Here is a 746-nt window from a genome sequence, read left to right as displayed (position 1 = left end):
TAATTTTTATACTCTTTCTTTATGATAACTTAAAGTATGCAATGTATTTTATAATATGATAATTTATTTAATTTTATAAACACAAGTGATGGTATTTTATTTAGGTACAAAGGAATGTCTTGTCAATAAACTACTTGCTGTGATTCACTTCTTAAGAAGGAATTTTTGGTTATGGAAAAAGAAGATGGAAAAATTAATAGATAAAAAAAAGTATAGAGTGTAATGTAAAGCAAAATGAATAATAAGAAAATTAAAAAGAGCAAAATATTAATACATTAGAAAACCAAAATAAAAAACAACAATAACATCAAAAGAAGAAGACAAGTAAGAAATAATGTTAGAACTAATTTAAAAAGAAAAAGAACGTATTTAAAGAAAAAAAATTTACGTTATTGTTGTATTTTTGTATACCATTAGGTTTCAATTTTCAGTGGGATGTCAACAACTTTTTTTCTTAAATATGTATATACATATATGCATGTGTACGTAAGTGTGTGTCTATATTTATGTACGTGTATATATTTGTGGGTGTTTCCTATGTATAAATTAGTGTAAACTAAATTTTGTCCTTATTTTTACTTGTTTTTTATTTTTTTTTATTGTTATCTTTTTATTTAAGCTTTTTATGTTATTTTTAATGCAACAATTTTTTAAGAATTTCTTATATATTTTTTATTTATATCTATATTTTTATTACATATCTATTATAATTATTAAATATTTACCATTATATATTATTATAATTT

The sequence above is a fragment of the Hydra vulgaris genome, chromosome 06 (assembly GCF_038396675.1).
Source record: "Hydra vulgaris chromosome 06, alternate assembly HydraT2T_AEP".
In the NCBI taxonomy this organism is placed as follows: domain Eukaryota; kingdom Metazoa; phylum Cnidaria; class Hydrozoa; order Anthoathecata; family Hydridae; genus Hydra; species Hydra vulgaris.
Note: the sequence above shows the minus strand (reverse complement) of the source record.